Source organism: Antechinus flavipes, chromosome 4, assembly GCF_016432865.1.
Source record: "Antechinus flavipes isolate AdamAnt ecotype Samford, QLD, Australia chromosome 4, AdamAnt_v2, whole genome shotgun sequence".
NCBI classification, from domain to species: Eukaryota; Metazoa; Chordata; class Mammalia; order Dasyuromorphia; family Dasyuridae; genus Antechinus; species Antechinus flavipes.
The window spans coordinates 61,295,088-61,320,953 of NC_067401.1; positions in this window are offsets into that span (position 1 = coordinate 61,295,088).

Sequence of the window (25,866 nt, forward strand, 5' to 3'; positions counted from 1 at the left end):
CAAATATAATATAGATGACAATACTCCCTAAATTAATTCAGTGCCATACCAATCGAACTCTCAAGAAACTATTTTACTGATGTAGAAAAAAAATAAAAATAATTTGGAAGAACAAAAGGTCAAGAATTTCAAAAAAATTAATGAAGAGAAAAGCAAATGAAAATGGTTTAGCAAATAAAACTATATTACAAAGTGGCGATCATCAAAAACATTTGGTACATGCTAAGAAATAGAGAAGTTGATCCATGGAATAGGTTAGATTCACAAAACAAAACAGTCAATGATTATAGCAATCTAGTATTTGAAAAACCCAAAGGCCCCTGCATTTGGAATAAAAATTCACTATTTGATAAAAAATTGCTGGGAAAATTGGAAACTAGTATGGCAGAAATTAGGCTTTGACCCACAACTAACACTGTCTACCAAGATAAGGTCAAAATGGGTTCATGATCAAGACATAAAGAATGCTATTATAAACAAATTAGAAGAATATAGGATAGTTTACCTCTCAGATTTATAGAGGAGAAAGGAATTGTGTCCCAAGAAGAACTAGAACTCATTATTGATCACAAAATAGATAATTTTGATTATATCAAGTTAAAAAAGTTTTTGTACAAACAAAACTAATGCAGAAAAGATTAGAATGGAAGCAATAAACTAGGAAAACATTTTTACATTCAAAGATTCTGATAAAGGCCTCATTTCTAAAATATAGAGAGAATTGACTCAGATTTATAATAATTCAAACTATTTCCCCAATTGATAAATGTTCAAAGGATATGAACAATTTTCAGATGAAGAAATTGAAACTATTTGTAGTCACATGAAAAGGTTCTCCAAATCACTACTGAGCAGAGAAATGCAAATTAAGACAACTCTGACATACCACTATACACCTGTCAGATTAGCTAAAACGAATGTTGGAGAAGATGTGGGAAAACTGGGACATTGATACATTGTTGGTGGAACTGTGAATGGATCCAACCATTCTGGAAAGCAATTTGGAACTATGCTCAAAAAGTTATCAAACTATGCATACCCTTTGATCCAGCAGTGTTTCTACTGGCCTTATATCCCAAAGAGATCTTAAAGGAGGGAAAGGGACCCACATGTGCAAAAATGTTTGTGGAAGTTCGCTTTGTAGTGGCAAGAAACTGGAAAATGAATGGATGCCTATAAATTGGAGAATGGCTGAGTAAATTGTGATATATGAATGCTATGAAATACTATTGTTCTGTAAGAAACCACTAGAAGGATGATTTTAGAGAGGCTTGGGGAGACCTACAAGAACTGATGGTAAGTTAAATGAGCAGAACTAAGAGATCATTATACACGCCAACAAGAAGACTATACAATGATCAATTCTGATGGACATGGCTCTTTTCAACAATGAGATGATTCAAACCAGTTCTACTTATTCAGCGATGAAGAGAGCCATCAACATCCAAAGAGAGAACCGTGGGGACAGAGAGTGGACCACAACATAACATTCCCACTCTCTCTGTTATTTGCTTGCATTTTGTTTTCTTTCTCAATTCTTCTTTTTTCTTCCTTGTTGATCAACTTTTCTTGTGCAGCAAGATAACTTTATAAATATGTATACATATATTGGATTAGCATGTATTTCAACATATTTAACATGTATTAGACTACCTACCAGCTAGAGGAGGGGGTGGGAGAAGGAGAGGAAATTTTGGAACAAAAGGTTTTCCAAGGGTCAATGTTGGAAAAATTACTCATGCATATGCTTTGTAAATAAAACACTTTAATAAAAAATAAATAAAAAATAAAGCAATGAGGAGCTCTAAAAATAAATAAATAAATTTTCCTCTTCTGCTTTTGCCACTCTTCATAAAGAACTAAATAGTGCATTATTGGCAAAGTAGACACTTTTTCTAATGTCCCTCAGGATATTTTAGTGCACATAGCTGAATTAGAGTGATTTTTTCCCCCTCTAGTACCAGCTTAATCCGCATTAATGGCCACATTACTATTATACAGAAATCAAGAAAAAAATAAAATAAGTGACACTCATCTACATGGACTTTGTAACTATCATATTATGCTTACATTTCTTTCTCATAGCACATTGATAATCTGATTCTATATATATATATATATATATGTATGTATACATATGATAAAATGAGATAATTATAGATAATATAATTTTATAAAGCAGGATATAGAAAGTAAACTCATTCATTCATTCATAACAAAAAAAATCACTGAAGAAAAGAACTCATTAAAAAGTATAATTCATTAAATAAAAAGAGAAGCAAAAAAAATCACTTAGGAATATCACTCCTTAAAATTAGAATTTAGTAAGTAGAACAAAGTTAAAAAATAAATGGGAAAAAATGGGAACTATCTCATCTAGAAAATGACTACCCTGAAACAAAATCAGCTAGAGATAATTAAGTAAGGTTAATCTATAGGAAAGCCATGATAAATTAAGAGTTTAGACATCATATTTCAAGAAATTTTTAAGGAAAAACTTATCCAATATCTTAGAACCAGGAGATAAAAGAAAAGAAAAATAATCTATAGAGACATTTTATTTTAACAAATCCAATGACTTTGTTTCATCCTACAAATAATAAAAATGGGATTTTATACCCTATATTTTAGTTTAAAACAAATGAAATGACAGTTATAAATATATTTGCAAACTTTAAAGTATCATCATCACCTTCAATGTTATGAAAAGGTAAAGATGAGGTCCATTGTCGAATATTTCTAATGAAGGCATGTTTTCCCCTCCAACCACCCTTATTGATGATGTAATCATTTCATATATAAAGATTCCCATCAAGTTTTTTTTAGAAAATAAAGAGACAAACTGATAGTTATTGATCTTTTCTCAGTAACCTTAAAAAAAGTTAATTATTTATTTAGATACTTTTGAATTGGGTTGTTTTAACCATAGGTTCCATCCTTCTTATTCTTTTTGCTTCTTACTTTTTTCTTTTTTTTCTAATCCTAATATTTTATTTGTAGTAATGATATGATTGCATGCAAAGAATTGATTTAATGAAAATACTCACAAAGTACTCCCTCTCTCTTTTCTCTCTTTACATACATACACATATGTACACATACATATACGAACATACATACATGCAAATATAAGTGTGCATACAAACTTGTGCATGTGTCTGTATATATACAGCATCTAATCTATAAATGTTTCAAGTTGTTCATTCATTATAGCTGGGCCATGTTAGAAAATGTTTAAGTGCTGACAATGAAGAGTTGAAAAAATTAAGGAGGAGGCAGCTAGCAGGTAGCAGGCCAGCCCTGAAGTCAGGAGGACCTGAGTTCAAATCCAACCTCAGACATTTAATACTTCTAGCTATGTGACTTTGGGGAAGTCACTTAATCCCAATTTCCTCAGCCAAAAAAAATAAGGAGCATTTGGATCTTCATGATAAAAACCAATCTTTTGAAAATATATGAATTTTAATAGTCAAAATAATAATCACACCTCATCTGAGAGTTTTTCTTATTTTTAAGGCAAAATGTAATTTTAATCAAATGAATAATTCTTTCAATAAGGCAATTCTCTTAATCACAAGTTATATTTTAATATTAATGTAATTATGTGGAGCCTATATTTTCTAGATATTATGAAGAGTTCACCATCTGAAAAAAAATATTCATTATTGTTTCAAAGGCATACAAAATAGAGAGTTGACCACAAGTTAGGAAGAGTTGAAGGCTGAACCCCTGACTATGATTCATACTGGCTATGCAAACCTGGGCAAGTAATTAGCCTTTTGGTGTCCCAGGCAACTCTCTAAAACTATATATTACATAACAGTTGAAATCTAAAATAAGGTTTTCACATCTGCTCCACCATCAAAAGAAAAAAAAGAAATTTTTACACAACAAAAATGATAATTGTTACTCCCCTCCTTGGACACAATCAAGGCTAGCTGATTTAGTGTGCCATAAAGAATCGGTTTTCTTTTGGAATTTTAATTATTTTAGCTTTAACTCAAGCTATGAAATTCATCCAGCTATCAGCAACTGCTTAGATCTCTCACTAATTAAAACTTCAAGGAATCTTACTGAAGGTGTTCAAAAGTCGAGGCCCTGTACAACTGTTCTAGCATTATTACAAAGACTTAGTGACAGTGATGTTATACTTGAACATCTTGTGTCATTTTTTCCATCATTGAAAATGAGCCAAGTTTGAATGTCTTCTTTAAGACAACTTCTCATCCTTTTGGGAGGGTTTGGGGATTGTGTGTTTTAATGAATGTGCCAGATAAAATGTGACAACTTGAATATACTTTTGATATTTTTACTTATGTAAATGCAATATTTTTTCCAAAAATAAATTATGAAGAAGTAAGTTTTTCTGGGTATTATAAATATGCAAATCAATTATAAAAGACCTTTAAAAGAAAATGCTATCCAACTTCACATAAAGAACAAATAAGCACATGTACAGTAAATGCATGCATGTGTGTGTATATTTTTTCCAAAAATAAATTAGGAAGAAGTAAGTTCTTCTAAGTATTATAAATACTCAAATCAATTATAAAAGACCTTTAAACTTCCAACTTCACCTAAAGAATAAATAAGCACATCTACAGTAAATGCATGCATGTGTGTGTGTGTATAGATGTGTACATGTGTATATATATTTGGAAACTTAATATAAAACAAAAATAATAAATATTTTATTATGTCTTGAGAAATATTAGTCTTTTAAACAAAAGAAGAAACAGCCTCACATGCATGGAAGGTTGGGTGGAGTTAAGATATTGTTCCTAAAATAGTATAATGGTATATTTTTAAGTTATCCTAAAGTTAAATGCCAAAATGTAGTTTCCTACATGAAATGAATAAGATTCTAAGAGAGTATATCTGAGATAAGAAAAAGATCCCTCTTTTAAAAACTGACAGTTTAATAATCCCTTACCATTTGATAGACAAAATCCAGAACAATGTGCCTGACATAGTAAAAATAATAATGCTATTCTCTTCTCTCTCTGCTCCAGATCTTATAGATCATCCTCTACAGTTATCATCCAGTGAAGCAACTCTTATGGAAAATGGGATGGACTTTCCCATAATCACTGACAATAATCATCAACCAATTGTCATGACAATAATCACCAACTATTTGGCATCAATGATTAAATAGACCAAAGAATCCAGTGTATCCTTGATTGTTAGTTCCACTTGTGTTTCCCACAACTCCTATCCAAAGAGACAATCTTCATCACATGTGTTTCTGCAATAGCTTCCACAAGTGCTGTATACCTTACCTTTTTTTTAGCTAACATTATTAATTCCTAGATAGTCAGTGGGTCACAGAGTAGTTGGAGTAAAGTAAAATATAATAAGACTGAAATGGTATGAAGAGACAAACTTTTGAAGGCCTTTAAAAATCAAACATGATTTTGTATTTGATACTTTAGATAAAGGGTATCACTGAAATGTACTGATCATAGGAAAATAAGGATAGCTTGATTAGATCTTTACTTTATGAAGATTAATTTGACAACTGAATGGAAGATGGACTGGAATGGGGAGAGACTTAAGAGATGAAGGCCAACCAGCAGGCTATTCCACTAGTCCAGGCAAAAGGTGATGTGGACTGGTGGGAGCATCCAAGAATAAGTTCTAAACCCAGATAATAAGAAATTGATAAATGAATAGATATTGTTGCAGATATATTTTGTTATTTTTTTCCATGTGTAAGTTAATCCAATATTAATTAAACTCCATGAGAATAAGAATAAAAAAGTCCAAAGACTATCTCACCAAGGAAACAATCTTTCATATTTTTGTTGAATTGAAAGGTGCAGCATATCAAGCAGGGGAAACACTGGTTTAGAACACAAACTTATTGTAAAATTTCATGTAGAAGGATGGTGACAGATTATAAGTAAATCATTTCATCAAATATTTTTATAGATAATGTTGGAACAAACAAGTTTATAGAAAGTTTGGTGAGATTCCCATTTAGTCTATGTTATAAAGACTTAATAAATGTGTTGAATGATTAAGAATTAATATTATATTATATAATATTATTAGGCTATTATTTTAAATGATAAAGAATGATTAAGACTGAAATCCTGGAAGGCGAGACTATTTTTTTTTTCTTTCTTTGTATTGTCAGTGTTGAGCAGTGCTGGCACAGTCAATATTTGATAAATGCTTTTTGACTGATGGACAACAAATATACATATATGTGTATGTGTGTGTGTGTGTGTGTGTGTGTGTGTGTGTATATACATATTTAAGTTCCCTCTATAGAGCAAAATCTCTTTGGAAAAGGAAACTGTATAAGAGACACTGCTACTGGACCCTAACATTAAAGTCATGGATATACTGTATAAGGAAGTAGAAATAGCACTAATGAAAGCATAGTTCGGAGAAGCAGTAGCATTAGATCTCTGGAAGTTCATGTAGAATATTACACAATTATGATAGCATTAAGAAAATTAAGAAAAAAATTGAAATATCTAAAAAAAGATAAAATCCCAAATTTTTACTTAAAATCATGCATCATGTTTTCTGAAAGAAGTTATTGATAATCAATAAATACTGATACATGTTGCTTTATAGTTTTTAAAAAATAAATATATATTACACACATATATGCGTGTTTGTTCATATCTATATCTATAAATTTCACAAAGGCACATTATATAAGATATTGTGGATGGCTTGTGATAGGTTTTATTAGATGGTATGCCATTATTAGCAGATTACAGATCCATTGGAATAATAATGTAAGAAAATTATTGAAAAGTATCAGAGAGAGACACACAGACTAAGAAAATCAGACAGACACAAAGTGATAAAGTCACTTTGAGGAAAGAGGAGAGAAAGAGAGAGACAGAGAGATAAAGAAAGAGAGACAGAGAGAAGGAAGAAGGAGAAACAGGATGAAGACAAGGATGAGGAGAAGGATGAGAAGGAGGATGAAGAAGAAAAGGAGAAAGAGGAGGAAGAGGAGAAAAAGAAAAAAGAAAAAAGTAAAGAAATAATAGAAGTAAAAGAAGGGAGAGAAGAGGAGAGAATAAAATATTACTATCATTCAGAGAAAATGACATCTACACAATAAATCCTCATTTAAAAAAAATTAGGCCTCTAGACATGCAATTTAGTAATGGTATTTTCTTAATCCAGTTTATTTAATTAAGCAAAACTTATTTTCATACATGATTGCAATTAAGATGCCAAAGGATATGAGTATATATTCCCAGATCTCCTGGATGGAGACTAAAAGGAAAAGGAATAAAAAATTCCCTTGAAATGTATATGTGTGTATATATATATATATATATATATATATATATATAATATATATATATATACATATATACAGAGAGAGAGAGAGAGAGAGAGAAAGAGAGAGAGAGAGAGAGAGAGAGAGAGAGAGAGAGAGAGAGAGAGTGTGTGTATGTGTCATGGAATTCTCTACCATAAAGTTTACAGACACTGAATGCTATAGAAACCTGTTGTGTAACACTAAATGATGAGTTTATTGGGAGGAAATGAGTTTCCTTCAGTCAGTATGATACCATATTTTATTATTATTATTTTTTAAAATTTAATTTTATTTAATAATAAGTTTGTATTGACAGAATCCATGCCAGGATAATTTTTACACAGCATTATCCCTTGCAATCACTTAAGTTTCGTTTTTTCCCCTCCCTCCCTCCTCCCCCCCCCAAGATGGCAAGCAGTCCTATATATGTTAAATATGTTGCAGTATATCCTAGATACAATACATATTTGCAGAACCGAACAGTTCTCCCGCTGCACAGGGAGAATTGGATTCAGAAGGTAAAAATAACTCGGGAAGAAAATCAAAAATCAAATAGTTCACATTCATTTCCCAGTATTCCTTCTTTGGGTGTAGCTGTTTCTGTCCATCATTTATCCAATGAAACTCAGTTAAGTCTCTTTGTCAGAGAAATCCACTTCCATCAAAATACGTCCTCATACAATATCGTTGTTGAAGTGTATAATGATCTCCTGGTTCTGCTCATCTCACTTAGCATCAGTCCATGTAGGTCTCTCCAAGCCTCTCTGTATTCATCCTGCTGGTCATTCCTTACAGAGCAATAATATTCCATAACATTCATATACCACAATTTACCCAGCCATTCTCCAATTGATGGGCATCCATTCATTTTCCAGTTTCTAGCCACTACAAACAGGGCTGCTACAAACATTTTGGCACATACAGGTCCCTTTCCCTTTTTTAGTATCTCTTTGTGGTATAAGCCCAGCAGAAACACTGCTGGATCAAAGGGTATGCACAGTTTGATAACTTTTTGGGCATAATTCCAGATTGCTCTCCAGAATGGCTGGATTCGTTCACAACTCCACCAACAATGCATCAGTGTCCCCGTTTTCCCGCATCCCCTCCAACATTCATCATTATTTTTTCCTGTCATCTTAGCCAATCAGACAGGTGTGTAGTGGTATCTCAGAGTTGTCTGAATTTGCATTTCTCTGATCAATAGTGATTTGGAACACTCTTTCATGTGAGTGGTAATAGTTTCAATTTCTTCATCTGAAAATTGTCTGTTCATATCCTTTGACCATTTATCAATTGGAGAATGGCTTGATTTTTTATAAATTTGAGTCAGTTTTCTATATATTTTGGAAATGAGGCCTTTATCAGAACCTTTAATTGTAAAGATGTTTTCCCAGTTTGTTGCTTCCCTACTAATCTTGTTTGCATTCGTTCTGTTTGTACAAAGGCTTTTTAATTTGATATAATCAAAATTTTCTATTTTGTGATCGGTAATGGTCTCTAGTTCATCTTTGGTCACAAATTTCTTTCTCCTCCACAAGTCTGAGAGATAAACTATCCTATGTTCCTCTAATTTATTTATAATCTCGTTCTTTATGCCTAGGTCATGGACCCATTTTGATCTTATCTTGGTATGTGGTGTTAAGTGTGGGTCCTTGCCTAATTTCTGCCATACTAATTTCCAGTTATCCCAGCAGTTTTTATCAAATAATGAAATCTTATCCCAAATTTTAGAATCTTTGGGTTTGTCAAACACTAGATTGCTATAGTTGACTATTCTGTCTTGTGGACCTAACCTTTTCCACTGATCAACCAATCTATTTCTAAGCCAATACCAAATGGTTTTGGTGACTGCTGCTTTATAATATAATTTTAGATCAGGTACAGCTAGACCACCTTCATTTGATTTTTTTTTTCATTAATTCCCTTGAGATTCTCGACTTTTTATTGTTCCATATGAATTTTGTTGTTATTTTTTCTAAATCATTAAAATATTTTCTTGGAAGTCTGACTGGTATAGCACTAAATAAATAGATTAGTTTAGGGAGTATTGTCATCTTTATTATATTCGCTCGGCCTATCCAAGAGCACTTAATATTTTTCCAATTATTTAAGTCTGACTTTATTTGTGTGAAAACTTTTTTGCAATTTTGCTCATATAATTCCTGACTTTCCTTTGGTAGGTAGATTCCCAAATATTTTATGCTATCAACAGTTATTTTGAATGGAATTTCTCTTTGTATCTCTTGCTCTTGGATTTTGTTGGTAGTGTATAAGAATGCTGAGGATTTATGGGGATTTATTTTGTATCCTGCTACTTTGCTAAAATTATGAATTATTTCTAATAGCTTTTTAGTAGAATCTCTGGGGTTTTCTAGGTATATCATCATATCATCTGCAAAGAGTAATAGTTTGGTTTCCTCATTGCCTACTCTAATTCCTTTAATCTCTTTCTCGACTCTTATTGCAGAGGCTAGTGTTTATAATACAATATTGAATAATAATGGTGATAGTGGGCAACCTTGCTTCACTCCAGATCTTACTGGGAAAGGTTCCAGTTTTTCCCCATTGCATATGATGATACCATATTTTAAAATATTTTTCAGTTAATATAGTTTTTTATCTCTCTATTTATATATCATAATCTTTAACCATTAACCAATTAATGGGTACTTACTTAGTTTCTAGTTCTTTGACATTCAAAAAGAAATTCCCTAAAATATTCTGTACATATGAGTCCTTTTCTACTTTTTCTTATCTTTTTGAGTATAAAGGCCTAGAAGGAATGTAACTCATTCAAGAGACATGCAAATTAAATAATTTTTTGGAAATGATTACAGATTTCTTTCCAGATGGCAGTACCAATTTATAGCTCCATGAATACTTCATTAATATGTCTTATTTCTTGTAATCTAGTCTTTCTTATATTGGTGTTTTTCATATATATATATATATATATATGACTGTTTTGCCAGTCTTATGGGTATGATGTAAAACTTCAAGGTTATGCCAATTAGCACTTTTCAAATTAATAATGATATGGATTTTTTTAAATTGGCTTTTGATGTCTTGGGTTTATTCCTTTGAAAACTGACCAGTTATAGCTTTTGACAATCAGTTAGAGATATATATATAATTTTGTGTAAAAAGGTAGAGTCATAGATAACATAGGGCCAAAGGGACTTTGTCCCAGGACAATAAAATAATGTGCCAGGCAGTATGTTTTTGCCCAAGGTAAAAAAAAAAAATTCTCTTGTCTTAATAAATGAATAAAACGTGGATATTTTTTTTAAAGCCAACTGATCAAATATTCTATTTTTCCTTTAAAAGTTATGACACATCCAGAAGCCATAGGGATTATTTTTTCCTGAATTTTATGACAAACATTGTTTTAACTATAATTTATAAGCCAACTGCTTTGATGTACAAATGGTTTCACTCTATAAGTATCCTGATCAGATTAGGAGAAAGTGAGAAAGGTCCTCTGAATACTGAGCAGAATGTGTAGGAGTATTTCAGAGTCTCACAGGTAGGGCAGGAATGGATGTTTTGAGTTATTATCGGTGGGAACCTCAACACTGAAGAAAGTACTGAATAAGGAACAAATGAAAAAGGAGGCACTCTTAAAGTTATCTTCATATGTATTTTGAATGGTAATAATACTAATTATTCTAGTATTTATAAAATTGCTATCTCTACTGTAAATGGAAAAAAAAATTGAAATAGCTGTATATGCATTGAGAAATATGGAAACCTATTTTGGAAAGACTCCTATTTTTTGCTTATATTGCTAGTATCTTCATAGGCAAAATGTGATTCCAAGTCTTTCTACCTATGTGGGCAGTTTTCTAAGTTCTCCACTTTGGCAAGATAATTTCATAATTCGACTTTAAAAAGGATAAAATATAATAAGTAGTGTGATTCACTTGGATTGATTTTGTTTTGTTTTTTCAATATACAACAGATAAACAACCTGTGGAACAAAACTTTCCAATCAGAAATTCAGTCATGGAATTATTGCTTCTTAGAGAATTAACCTGTGAGTCCACTAGGATGTAATAGATGTGAGGCAATTTTTTTTTTTTTTTTTTTTTTTTTAGTTTACGAACTTAGTTCTTTTAATTCTGTAAATGGAAATAGTACAAGTTTAAGAGATGTTTCTTATGGGAGGATTCTCAGGGAAATTTGGTGTTTAGTTATATGTTTTTAGTATATACACCCAAAAAGACTGAAAAAAATTGTTGAAAGTACAAATAAAGCAGTATATAAAGTAGTTCAAATCTATTCTTATAAATAAACGATAGACAACAAAATTACCCAGTCATTCATAGGTCTTAGCAGCCTTTTGTTTTAATTACATATTAGCTATTGACAAATAGTATTTATTCAATAGGGAACAAACATGTATAAGAAAGTGATTTGTAACAGTTATAAAAATATATTTAATAAATACTAGCCCTCAATATATTATGCATAAATTCTTTTTTAAAAGTTTAAAAACATGTTTGACAAAAATTGCTGGGAAAATTGGAAATTAGTATGGCAGAAATTAGGCATTGACCCACACAACACCATACACCAAGATAAGGTCCAAATGGGTTCATGACCTAGGCATAAAGAATGAAATTATAAATAAATTAGAGGAATACAAGATAGTTTACCTCTCAGACCTGTGGAAGAGGAAGGAATTTGTGACCAAAGAAGAACTAGAGATCATTATTGATGACAAAATAGAAAATTTTGACTATATCAAGTTAAAAAGTTTTTGTACAAACAAAACCAATGCAGACAAGATTAGAAGGGAAGTAATAAACTGAGAAAACATTTTTACAGTCAAAGGTTCTGAGAAAGGTTTCATTTCCAAATAAATAGAGAATTGACTCTAATTTATAAGAAATCAAGCTGTTCTCAATTGATAAATGGTCAAAGGATATGAACAGACAGTTCTCAGATGAAGAAAATGAAACTATTTCTAGCCATATGAAAAGATGCTCCAAGTCATTATTAATCAGAGAAATGCAAATTAAGACAACTCTGAGGTACGACTACATACCTGTCAGACTGGCTAGAATGACAGGGAAAGATAATACAGAATGTTGGAGGGGATGTGGGAAAATAAGGACACTAATACATTGTTGGTGGAATTGTGAATACATACAGCCATTCTGGAGAGCAATTTGGAACTATGCTCAAAAAGTTATCAAACTGTGCATATCCTTTGATCCAGCAGTGTTACTATTGGGTTTATATCCCAAAGAGATCTTAAGGGGAAAAGACCTATATGTGCAAGAATGTTTGTGGCAGCCCTCTTTGTAGTGGCAAGAAATTGGAAAGTGAGTAGATGCCCATCAATTGGAAAATGGCTGAATAAATTGTGGTATATGAATATTATGAAATATTATTGTTCGGTAAGAAATGACCAACAGGATGATTTCAGAAAGGCCTGGAGAGACTTACACGAACAAATGCTGAGTAAAATGAGCAGGACCAGGAGATCATTATATATTTCAACAACAATACTATATGATGATCAATTCTGATGGACCTGGTCATCTTCAGCAATGAGATGAACCAAATCAGTTCTAATGGAGCAGTAATGAACTGAACCAGCTATACCCAGCAAAAGAGCTCTGGGAGATGGCTAAGAACCATTACATTCAATTCCCAATCCCTATAATTTTTCTCACCTGCATTTTTTTTGATTTCCTTCACAGGCTAATTGTATAAAATTTCAGAGTCCAATTCTTTTTGTACAGCAAAATAATGGTTTGGACATGTGTACTTATTTTGGATTTAATTTATACTTTAATATATTTAACATGTATTGGTCATCCTGCCATCTAGGGGAGGGGGTGGTGGAAGGAAAAATTGGAACAAAAGGTTGGCAATTGTCAATGCTGTAAAATTATCCATGTGTATAACTTGTAAATAGAAAGCTATTAAAAAAATTTTTTTAAGATTGTAAAAAAAACAGTTTAAAAACAAAAGCTGTTATGGAAATTATTCTTTTAGATAACAGAAGTAAATATTTTTGTATAAGTACAATAAACACATACATATGATTACTGAATGTTCTTCCCACTGAATTTGAAATAGAAATACAATAGTTCCAAAAAGTCCATTGTTGTAATGTTATTCAGCATCACAACTTGATGCAAGTATCTAAATATTTAATCCCACAAAAATCTTCTAAGTTGTTTTATGTTGCTTTCATTTCGTTTCCTCTTGTGTTGTGCATCAATTAAGCATAATGTTTTTTAATCACCTCCTATGGACATGATACAATGTTATATGCTAGAGATATAAAGAAAAGAATTAATGAATCTCTATGCTCAAGATGCTTGCTTTCTACTTCTATTTCTATCTATACATATACATATGTTTTTTACAGAATAAAAACAGAATTATTATGAGATAGTCCAAGGGTCATGGAACAGCTACTAAAATTGGGAAGGAATCAGGAAAAGCAGCATATGGAAGGTAATGTCTGAGCTGAGCTTTGAAGAAAAGGAGGGATTCAAATATGAGCAGCACCATGTCATATGCATATCACTCCTGGGCTGTATCCTGTACAAAAGCAGGAAAACTAGACATAGTGTCTTGTATGAGAGATAGTAAGACAGGTATAAGTAGATTGCAGAGAGAGTGGATGTAATATATAAGAAAGCTGAAAAAGTAGATAGGAGCTGGATCATAAATTATTTTCACTGTCAAATAGAGCAGTTTGCATCTGATTCTGGAAATAATAGGGAGAGCATAGGAGTTTATTGAATTGGAGAGTGATGTGATCAGACTGCTTTAAGAAAATTGCTTTTGAAGCTGAGTGTAGAACAGATTGTAGAAGAAAGGGAAACACCGGAGGCAGAGAGAGAAATTTAGAGACAGCTGATTACAGTTTATTTTAGCTCTGTGAATAGGCCAATATAACGTGGTATAGTTTCAAACATACCAGGAACATCCTCCCATAAGTCTATATTCACAAATTATAATCCTTGTGACTGAAACTGCTTTTAAGAGGGCACAAATCTTTCAAACTGTGATTAAAGTTGGCGCTTAAAATGAAAATTTCCCTAGCTTGACTGAAATTTATATTATCTTGAATTTCACAGCAAAGGTCAGTTGATGAGAACTGTGTAAATAGGACTAAACTTTCAAGGAGATAATATAGCTTCCCTGAATCTGTGCATATCAATCATGACCTCTTTAATATGCCCAATATTTAACCTCAGGGTGAAGAAAACTACATGTAGCAATCCCCATCTGACAAGGTGAGCTTAGGTCAGATCCTGACTATATGTGATCCTTTGCCTAAACATCCTATTTAAGTCAATCCCAGTCCCAGTGATATATGTACTTCAAATTTTGCACCAATCTTGGCCTGCACAGAGCAAACTATTTTGCCAAAATCTTTAGGATTGATCAGGATATAGGGATATTATATGAAAATTGCATTATGTTACTACTTAAGGTCCTTTAGATATAGTTTACTTCTTTCTATGTCCATGTATCCTTCAATAAATCCTACACTAGCATATTAATTGATTATTGTACATTGTGTCAGACCACAGGATTCCTTTGAACCCAGAAGGAAAATAATGAGAACACATTTTGCTTTATGGCACATTTCTTTGCATGAGTCATCTATATGTCTCTATGTATGCATATGTGATATATATTTTAACTAAAATACAGTTAATAAAGTAGGTAATAAAATTATCCATATTTGCTTATAAATCAAATGGGATATTCTCCAATTGGTAACTGATCAAAGGATATGAACAGACAATTTTCAGATGATAAAATTGAAACTATTTCTAGTCATATGAAAAGGTGCTCCAAATCATTATTGATCAGAGAAATGCAAATTAAAACAACTCTGAGATACCACTACATACCTGTCAGATTGGCTAAGAAGACAGAAAAAGATAATTACGAATGTTGGAGGGGATGTGGGGAAACTGGTTCACTAATGCATTGTTGGTAGAGTTGTGAATGGACCCAACCATTCTGGAGAGCAATTTGGAGCAATACTCAAAAAGTTATCAAACTATGCATATCCTTTGATCCAGAAGTGTTAATAATGCCCATCAATTGGAGACTGGCTGAGTAAATTATGGTATAAGAATGCTATGGAATATTTTTGTTCTGTAAGAAATGACCAACAGCATGGATACAGAGAGGTTTGGAGAGACTTACATGAACTGATGCTAAGTGAAATGAACAGAACCAGGAGATCATTATACACTTCAACAACAATATTATATGAGGATCAATTCTGATGGAAGTGGCTATCTTCAGCAAAGAGAGAATCTAATTCAATTCCAATTGGTCAATGATGAACAGAACCAACTACACCCTGCGAAAGAACACTGGGGAATAGTGTGAACCACAACATAGGATTTATATTTTTTCTGTTGTTGTTTGCTTGCATTTTTGTTTTACTTTCTAGGTTATTTTTACTTTTCTACATCCAGTTTTTCTTGTGCAATAAGAGAACTGTATAAATATGTATACATATATTGTATTTAACATATACTTTAACATGTTTAACATGTATGAGACTGCCTGCCATCTAGAGGAGGGGGTAGAGAGAAGGAAGGGAAAAGTTGGATCAGAAGTGTTTGCAAGGGGCAAGGTTGAAAAATTACCCATGCATATGTTCTGTCAATAAAAAGCCATAATAAAAAATAATTAATTTTAAAAATTCAAGTGGGGTATTTCTAAAAAAAAGATGTTTCATCAGAGAAAAAAATAACATGTCAAACTTCCTTAATTTATGAAAAATATATATGAGTAAGAGCAACACAGGAAACAATGATAATGTTGTTTCAAGAAGAACATCATGTCTTGTGGTGTTTATTTTGTTAGATTCAAGATTAATTTTTTGCATGTCATCTTTTCTGTTAAAAAAAAAATCCTGACATGTGACTATATAGTCATCTGTAACATGTACTTCTTATCTATATAGATAATTACCATGATAGATTTAACTAATAACATTTTTTTGCAAATGTGGGTCCTTTTTTCTCCTTTATGATCTCTTTAGGATACAAGCCTATTAGAAACACTACTGGATCAAAAAGCTTGATAGCACTTTACACATAGTTCCATTTGGAACTCCAGATCAGTTCACTACTCCACCAACCATGCATTAGTGTCCCACTTTTCCCACATCCCACCCAACATTAGCCATTACCTGTTCCTGCTATTTTAGCCAATCTGAGAGGAGTGTAGTAGTAGATCAGAATTGTCTTTGGATTTCTCTGATCAATAATGATTTAGAACACCTTTTCATATGACAACAAATGGTTTTTATGTGACAACAAATTTTTTCATCTGAAAATTATCTGTCCGTATCCTTTGACCATTTATTAATTGGACAATGGCTTGAATGCTTACAAATTTGAGCCAATTCTCTATATGTTTTACAAATGAGGCCTTTGTCAGAACCCTTATATGTAAATTTTTTTCTAGTTTCTAATTTTGTTTGCACTGGTTTTGTTTGTACAAAAACTTTTTTTTACTTTAATATAATCAAAATTTATTTTGCATTTAGTAATGTACTCAAGTTCTTCTTTGGCCACAAATGCCTTGATTTCCATAAATCTTAGAGGTAAAGAATCCTTTGTATTTCTAATTTGCTTATATCACTCTTTATGTCTAAATCATGAATCCATTTCAACCTTTGAGAAAGGGTGTTGTGTGGGTCAATGCTAGTTTCTGCATTCTGATTTCCAATTTTTCAAGCAGTTTTTCTCAAATACTGAATTCTTATCCCAAAAGTTGGGATCTTTGGGCATGTCAAACACTAGATTACTTTAGGCATTGACTATTTGGTCCTGTAAACCTAATTCTACTGATGAGTCCTCTATTTCTTAGCCCATACCAAATTGTTTTGATAACCTCTATAAGATAGTTTTAGATCTAGTACAGGTAGTCCACCTTCATTAGCATTTTTACCATTTCCTTTAAAATCCTTTACTTTTTGTTCTTCCAGATGAATTTTGTTATTTTTCTCTATCTTTATCAAGTAATTTCTCAGGGGTTTGATTGTTATGGCAATGAATAAGTAGATTAATTTAGGTAGTATTGTCTTTTTATTTTATTAGCTCAGTTTACCCATGAATACTTTATATTTTCCCAATTGAATAGATCTGACTTTACTTGTGTAGAAAGTATTTTGTAATTGCGTTCATATAGTTCTTAACTTTGTCTTGGTAGGTAGACTCCCAAATATTTGCTATTATCTTAATGTTCTCTTCTCTAAAGTATAATCGTTCTCTGGGAGCAGAATTCTTGTTGGGGGGGGGGGGAGGACTTTTGGGAGCAGCCTTCCTTTCAGTTCAGAGTAATAATCACATCAAATGCATCCAGGGATTAAAGTTCAGTACTTTATTGTCTCTTCCAAAACAGCCCAGGTAGCTTTCTTAGAGGCCTATCTCTCTCCTTGGTTCTAAGAGCTCCTGTTGATAGTCCTTTGCCTCCTCCAGCTTTAGCCTCTCTTCTTCCAAATCCTTCATTCTGTCCAACTGAATCCTGGCTTCTCAGTCTCTCAAAAGTCTCTAGTTGGCTTGTGGGAGTTCCTTATATGTGATCTCTTAAAGGAGTGAACTAAAAGCTTGACTCCTCCACTGAGAGTGGGATTGTGGGAGCTGTGACTTGTGAATCTCCTCCACTGAACTTGTGAATCACCTGGACTTGTGAATTTCCCAAAGTGCCTATGAATTCCAGTGACTTAGCATCTTGTAAGAATCCTAACAATAATCAACAGTTATTTTCAAGGGAATTTCTCTTTGTATCACTTGCTGCTGGACTTTGTTGGTAATATATAAAAATGCTATTAATTTATGTGAGTTTATTTTGTATCATGCAACTTTATTAAAGTTGTGAATTGTTTCCAGTAGTTTTTTTTAGTTGATTCTTTAGGATTGTCTAAGTATATCATCACTTTGCAAAAAGTGATAATTTGATTTTTCCCTTACTTTTTCTAATTCCTTTGACTGCTTTTTCTTCTCTCATTTCCAAAGCTAACATTACTAATACAATATTGAATAGTAATGGTGATAGTGGGAAACCTTGTTTCACCCCTGATCTTATTGGGAATGTTTCTAGTTATATCATTACATCTGATGCTTGATTATGTCTTTAAATAGATGCTATTAATCATTTTAAGGAAAACTCCATTTATTGTTATGCTATCTAGTGTTTTGAATAGGCATGAGTGTTGGATTTTGTCAAATGCTTTCTCTGCAACTGTTAAAATGATCATATGTTTTTTGTTAGTTTGGTTATTGATAAAAGCAATTTATGCTAAAGGTTTTCCTAATATTGAATCAGCCCTACATTCCTGCTAAAAATCCTACTTGGTCATGGTGTATTATCCTTGGAATAACTTGCTGTAATAATCCCTTTGCTAATTTTTTTTTCTTTCTTTTTCCCCCCTGAGGCAATTGGGGTTAAGTGATTTGCCCAGGGTGACACAACTAGGAAATGTTAAGTATCTGCCTGAGACCAGATTTGAACTCAGCTCCTCCTGACTTCAGGGCTGGTGCTCTATCCACCCTGCAATAACATAGATTATATCATGTAACTTTATTAAAGTTGTGAATGTATCAATCCACATTAGGAAAATTGGTCTATAATTTCTTTTTTTTTGTTTGGACCCTCCCTGGTTTAGGTATCAACACCATGTCTGTGTCATTAAAAAAAAATGGTAGGATTACTTCCTTCCTTTTTTTCCCCAAAGATTTTGTATAATATTGGAATTAGTTGCTCTTTAAATAATTGATAGAATTCACATGTAAATCCATCTGGTCCTGGAGATTTTTTTCTTAGGAAGTAAATACCTCATTCCATTTCTTTTTCTAAAATGAGACTAAGTAATTTGTTTCCTATGTTAATCTGGGAAATATATATTTTTAAATATTAATCTATTTCACTTAAATTATCATATTTATTGACATTAAGTTGGGCAAACTAGTTCCTAATTATTGTTCCAATTTCTTCTTCATTGGTGGAAAGTTCATTGTTTTTCATTTTTTGGTATTAATAATTTGATTTTTTTCCTTTTCTGATCAAATTAACTAAGTATTGTTTATTTTGTTGTTTTTTCATAAGCTAGCTCTTAGTTTTGTTTAATAGTTCAATAGATTTTTTTATTTAAATTCTGTTAATATCCTTTTTATTTTCAGTAATTTCAAATATGGCATTTACTTGGGAGTTTTTTTGTTTGTCATTTTTCTAACTTTTTTAGTTGCATGCCTAATTTATTAAATTTCTCTTTCTCCATTTTATGTAAACAACCATCTCGTGATTTAAAAAATCCTAAGAACTGCTTTGGCTGCAACTCATAATTTTTCATATATTGTCTCATTACTGTCATTCTCTGTGATGAAATTATCAATTGCGTCTATTATTTGTTGTTTCACCCACTCATTCTTTAGGATCAGAATATTCAGTTTCCAATGTATTTTTGATCTATTACCCCCGACCTTTCTATTGCCTATAATTTTTATTGCATCATGTTCTGGACAAGATGAACTTACTATTTCTGCTTTTCTGCATTTGATTTTGAGGTTTTTATCCCCTAATATATAGTCAATTTTTATATAGGTTCTATGAATTGCCAAGAAAAAGTATACTCTTCTGTTCCATTCAATTTTTTTCAAAAATCTATCATACCTAATTTTCCTAAAATTCTATTTACCTCCTTAACTTCTTTCTTCTTCATGAAATGAGCCCCTTGCTCATTTCTAAAATATAGAGAGAATTGACTCAAATTATAAGAATTCAAGCCAGTCTCCATTTAATAAATGGTCAAGGGATATGAACAGACAATTTTCAGATGAAGAAATTGAAACCATTTCTAGTCGTATGAAAAGGTGCTCTAAATCACTATTGATCAGAGAAATCAAATGAAGACAACTCTGAGATACTACTACCTACCTCTCAGATTGACTGAGATGACAGGAAAAGATAATGACAAATGTTGGAGGGGATGTGGGAAAACCGGAACACCAATGCATTGTTGGTGGAATAATGAACGGATCCAACCATTTTGGAGAGCAATTTGATATTATGTCCAAAGGACTATCAAACTGTGCATATCTTTTGACCAAGCAGTGTTTCTACTGGGCTTATATCCCAAAAAGATCTTAAAGAAGGGAAAGGGACCCATTTCTGCAAAAATGTTTGTAGCACCCCTTTTTTATAGTGGCTAGTTTGCACTGGAATCTGAGTGGATGCCCATCAATTGGAAATGGCTGAATAAGTTATAGTATATGAATGTTATGAATATTATTGTTCTATAAAAAACTATCAGTGGGATGACTTTAGAGAGGCCTGGAGAGACTTACATGAATTGATACTAAGTGAAATGAGCAGAACCAGGAGATAATTATACATGGCAACAAGAAGATTATATGAAGATCAAATCTGATACACGTTGTTCTTTTCAACAATGAGATGATTCAGGCCAGTTCTAATAATCTTGTGATGAAAAGAGCCATTTACACCTAGAGAAAGGTCTGTGGCACCGAGGGTGGATCACAACACAGAATTTTCAGTCTCTTTCTTGTTGTTTGTTTGCATTTTATTTTCTTTCTCATTTTTCCCTTTTAATGTGATTTTTCTTGTGCAGCAAGATAATTGTATAAATATGTATGTTCATATTACATTTAACATATATTTTACCATGTTTAACATATATTGGATTACTTGCTGTATAGGGGAGGGGGTAAGGGCAAGGGGGAGTAATTAGAAAACAAGGTTTTTCAAGGGTCAGTGTTGAAAAATTATCCTTGCATATGTCTTGAAAATAAAAATCTTGAATTATATTCAAAAATAAAAGATTAAAATTGGAAAAAGATAAATAAAATAAATTGGTGTTAGATTTTGTCAGATGTTTTTCTGCATCTATTGAGATAATCATTTGATTGCTGTTAGTTTGATTATTGATATAGTTAATTAAGTCCATAGTATGCTAATATTGAAATATTCCCGCATTCCTGGTAGAAATTCTTTTTTTTTTTTAATTTTTATTTCATAATTACTTTATATTGACAGAATCCATGCCAAGGTAATTTTTTTTACAACATTATCCCTTGCACTCATTTCTGTTCCGATTTTTCCCCTCCCTCCCTCCACCCCCTCCCCTAGATGGCAAGAAGTCCTATATATGTTGGATATGTTGCAGTATATCCTAGATACAATATATGTTTGCAGAACTGAACAGTTCTCTTGTTGCACAGGGAGAATTGGATTCAGAAAATATAAATAACCTGGGAAGAAAAACAAAAATGCAGATAGTTCACATTTGTTTCCCAGTGTTCTTTCTTTGGGTGTAGCTGCTTCTGTCCGTCATTTATCAATTGAAACTCCGTTAGGTCTCTTTGTCAAAGAAATCCACTTCCATCAAAATATATCCTCATACAATATCGTTGTCGAAGTGTATAATGATCTCCTGGTTCTGCTCATTTCACTTAGCATCAGTTCATGTAAGTCTTGCCAGTCCTCTCTGTATTCATCCTGCTGGTCATTCCTTACAGAACAATAATATTCCATAACATTCATATACCACAATTTACCCAGCCATTCTCCAATTGATGGGCATCCATTCATTTTCCAGTTTCCAGCCACTACAAATAGGGCTGCTACAAACATTTTGGCACATACAGATCCCTTTCCCTTCTTTAGTATTTCTTTGGGATATAAGCCCAATAGAAACACTGCTGGGTCAAAGGGTATGCACAATTTGATAACTTTTTGGGCATAATTCCAGATTGCTCTCCAGAATGGTTGGATTCGTTCACAACTCCACCAACAATGCATTCGTGTCCCAGTTTTCCCGCATCCCCTCCAACATTCATCATTATTTTTTCCTGTCATCTTAGCCAATCTGACAGGTGTGTAGTGGTATCTCAGAGTTGTCTTAATTTACATTTCTCTGATCAATAATGATTTGGAACACTCTTTCATATGAGTGGTAATAGTTTCAATTTCATCATCTGAAAATTGTCTGTTCATATCCTTTGACCATTTATCAATTGGAGAATGGCTTGATTTCTTATAAATTTGAGTCAGTTCTCTATATATTTTGGAAATGAGGGCTTTATCAGAACCTTTAACTGTGAAGATGTTTTCCCAGTTTGTTGCTTCCCTTCTAATCTTGTTTGCATTAGTTTTGTTTGTACAAAGGCTTTTTAATTTGATGTAATCAAAATTTTCTATTTTGTGATCAGTAATGGTCTCTAGTTCATCTTTGGTCACAAATTTCTTTCTCCTCCACAAGTCTGAGAGATAAACTATCCTATGTTCCTCTAATTTATTTATAATCTCGTTCTTTATGCCTAGGTCATGGACCCATTTTGATCTTATCTTGGTATATGGTGTTAAGTGTGGGTCCATGCCTAATTTCTGCCATACTAATTTCCAATTATCCCAGCAGTTTTTATCAAATAATGAATTCTTATCCCAGAAGTTAGGGTCTTTGGGTTTGTCAAACACTAGATTGCTATAGTTGACTATTCTGTCTTGTGAACCTAACCTTTTCCACTGATCCACTAATCTATTTCTTAGCCAATACCAAATGGTTTTGGTGACTGCAGACTTGTGGAGGAAAAAGAAATTTGTGACCAAAGATGAACTAGAGACCATTACTGATCACAAAATAGAAAATTTTGATTACATCAAATTAAAAAGCCTTTGTACAAACAAAACTAATGCAAACAAGATTAGAAGGGAAGCAACAAACTGGGAAAACATCTTCACAGTTAAAGGTTCTGATAAAGCCCTCATTTCCAAAATGCTAAAATTATTAGATCAGGTACAGCTAGGCCACCTTCATTTGATTTTTTTTTTCATTAATTCCCTTGAGATTCTCGACTTTTTATTGTTCCATATGAATTTTGTTGTTATTTTTTCTAGATCATTAAAATATTTTCTTGGAAGTCTGATTGGTATAGCACTAAATAAATAGATTAGTTTAGAGAGTATTGTCATCTTTATTATGTTCGCTCGGCCGATCCAAGAGCACTTAATATTTTTCCAATTATTTAAGTCTGACTTTATTTGTGTGGAGACTTTTTTATAATTTTGCTCATATAATTCCTGACTTTCCTTTGGTAGCTAGATTCCCAAATATTTTATGGTATCAACAGTTATTCTGAATGGAGTTTCTCTTTGTATCTCTTGCTATTGGGTTTTGTTGGTGATGTATAAAAATGCTGAGGATTTATGGGGATTTATTTTGTAGCTAGCTACTTTGCTAAAATTATGAATTATTTCTAATAGCTTTTTAGTAGAATCTCTGGGGTTCATATCATCTGCAAAGAGTGATAGTTTGGTTTCCTCATTGCCTACTCTAATTCCTTTAATATCTTTCTTGACTCTTATTGCGAAGGCTAGTGTTTCTAATACGATATTAAATAATAATGGTGATAGTGGGCAACCTTGCTTCACTCCAGATCTTACTGGGAAAGGTTCCAGTTTTTCCCCATTGCATATGATGCTTACTGATGGTTTTAAATATATGCTCCTGACTATTTTAAGGAAAAGTCCATTTATTCCTATGCTCTCAAGTGTTTTTATTAGGAATGGATGTTGGATTTTATCAAATGCTTTTTCTGCATCTATTGAGATGATCATATGGTTTTTGTTTGTTTGGTTATTGATATAGTCAATTATGCTAATAGTTTTCCTAATATTGAACAAGCCCTGCATTCCTGGTATAAATCCTACTTGGTCATAGTGTATTATCCTGGGGATGATTTTCTGTAATCTTTTTGCTAATATTTTATTTAAGATTTTAGCATCAATATTCATTAGGGAGATTGGTCTATAATTTTCTTTCTCTGTTTTCAGCCTACCTGGTTTAGGTATCAGTACCATGTCTGTGTCATAAAAGGAGTTTGGTAGAACTCCTTCAATCCCTATTTTTTCAAATAGTTTATTTAGCATTGGAGTTAATTGTTCTTTAAATGTTTGGTAGAATTCACATGTAAATCCATCTGGTCCTGGGGATTTTTTCTTAGGGAATTGATTGATAGTTTATTCTATTTCTTTTTCTGAGATGGGAGTGTTTAGGATATTTACTTCTTCCTCTGTTAGTTTAGGCAAGCTATATTTTTGGAGGTATTCTTCTATTTCATTTAAGTTGTAGAATTTATTGGCGTAAAGTTGGGCAAAGTAACTCCTAATTATTAATCTAATTTCCTCTTTGTTAGTGGCGAGTTCTCCCTTTTCATTTTTAAGACTAACAATTTGATTTTCCTCTTTCCTTTTTTAAATCAGATTTACTAAGGGTTTGTCTATTTTGTTGGTTTTTTCATAGAACCAACTCTTAGTTTTATTAATTAATTCAATAGTTTTTTTTCTTTCAATTTTATTGATCTCTCCTTTTATTTTTAGAATTTCAAGTTTAGTGTTTGACTGGGGGTTTTTAATTTGTTCCTTTTCTAGCATTTTTAGTTGCAAGCCCAATTCATTGACCTTCTCTTTCTCTATTTTATACAAATAGGCCTCTAGAGATATGAAATTTCCCCTTATTACCGCTTTGGCTGCATCCCATACATTTTGGTATGATGTCTCATTATTATCGTTTTCTTGGGTGAAGTTATTAATTATGTCTATGATTTGCTGTTTCACCCAATCATTCTTTAGTATGAGATTATTTAGTTTCCAATTATTTTTTGGTCTACTTCCCCCTGGCTTTTTGTTGAATGTAATTTTCATTGCATTGTGGTCTGAAAAGGATGTATTTACTATTTCTGCCTTACTGCATTTGAATTTGAGGTTTTTATGTCCTAATATATGGTCAATTTTTGTATAGGTTCCATGAACTGCTGAAAAGAAAGTGTATTCCTTTCTGTCTCCATTGCACTTTCTCCAGAGATCTATATCTAACTTTTCTAATATTCTTTTTACCTCTTTGACTTCTTTCTTATTTATTTTGTGGTTTGATTTATCTAATTCTGAGAGTGCAAGGTTAAGATCTCACACTATTATAGTTTTACTGTCTATTTCTTTTGCAGCTCTCTTAATTTCTCTTTTAAGAATTTAGATGCTACCCCACTTGGTGCATATATGTTTAATATAGATAGTGCTTCATTATCCATGCTACTCTTAAGGAAGATATAGTGCCCTTCCTTATCTCTTTTAATTAGATCAATTTTTGCTTTAGCTTGATCTGAGATCAGGATGGCTACCCCTGCTTTTTTGACTTCACCTGAAGCATAGTAGATTTTGCTCCAACCTTTTACCTTTAACCTGCATGTATCTCCCCGCTTCAGGTGTGTTTCCTGTAAACAACATATTGTAGGATTCTGGTTTTAATCCATTCTGCTAACCGCTTCCTCTTTATGGGGGAGTTTACCCCGTTCACATTTATGGTTAGAATGACCAATTCTGTATTACTTGCCATCTTGTTAACCCCAGTTTATGCTTTTCTCCCTTCTTTCCCCTTTACCCCCCTTCCCAGTATTAAGCTTGTGAGCACCACTTGCTTCTCACAGCCTTCCCTTCCTGGTATAAATTCTTTATAGTTTTAATACTTTGGATTTCTTCCCTTGAAA